General features: G+C 42.6%; 1 non-coding gene across 1 annotated transcript; it reads right to left on the reverse strand.

Moving 5' to 3' along the window:
• Positions 1 to 535: 535 nt before the first annotated feature.
• LOC121175209 (small nucleolar RNA R71) lies at positions 536 to 642 on the reverse strand. The gene has a single exon (XR_005892424.1). It is a non-coding gene; the product is annotated as a small nucleolar RNA R71 (small nucleolar RNA).
• Positions 643 to 875: the final 233 nt, after the last annotated feature.

An 875-nucleotide genomic window follows, 5' to 3' on the forward strand; every position in this document is an offset into this window, starting at 1 on the left:
AGTTAGGCATCATTTTATACCTTTTGATCATTCTGAGCATTCCATAACTGGTGAATCTGTGCATTCTGTTATTGGTGATTTTGAACATCCTGATCTTGAGCATTATAATTTTGAGCATTCTGATTCTGAGCATTCTGATTTTGCACATTCTGAGAACATGGCACAACCTCCACCTCGTGAGAGGACTCTAAGGGAAATGGCTGCACCTGATTTCACCTATGAAAGCTTATGCATCCAATACCCTGATGAGGATGTCCCATATGTTCTTAAAACTGGACTGATTCATTTGCTTCCAAAGTTTCATGGCCTTGCAGGTGAAGACCCGCACAAACATTTGAAAGAATTTCACATTGTCTGCTCCACCATGAAACCCCCAGATGTCCAAGAGGATCACATATTTCTGAAGGCTTTTCCTCATTCATTAGAAGGAGTGGCAAAGGACTGGCTGTATTACCTTGCTCCAAGGTCCATCACGAGCTGGGATGACCTTAAGAGAGTATTCTTAGAAAAAATTTTCCCTGCTTCCAGGACCACAACCATCAGGAAGGATATCTCAGGTATTAGACAACTCAGTGGAGAGAGCCTGTATGAGTACTGGGAGAGATTTAAGAAACTATGTGCCAGTTGCCCCCACCATCAGATTTCAGAATAGCTTCTTCTCCAATATTTTTATGAAGGACTCAGTAATATGGAGAGAAGTATGATAGATGATGCCAGTGGTGGAGCCCTTGGAGACATGACCCCTGCTGAAGCCAGAAATTTAATTGAGAAGATGGCCTCCAACTCCCAACAGTTTAGCGCCAGAAATGATGCCATAGTCATTAGAGGAGTGCATGAGGTAGCTACAAACCCATCTGCATCATCAGAAACTAAGA

The sequence above is a fragment of the Glycine max genome, chromosome 7 (genome assembly GCF_000004515.6).
Source record: "Glycine max cultivar Williams 82 chromosome 7, Glycine_max_v4.0, whole genome shotgun sequence".
NCBI classification, from domain to species: Eukaryota; Viridiplantae; Streptophyta; class Magnoliopsida; order Fabales; family Fabaceae; genus Glycine; species Glycine max.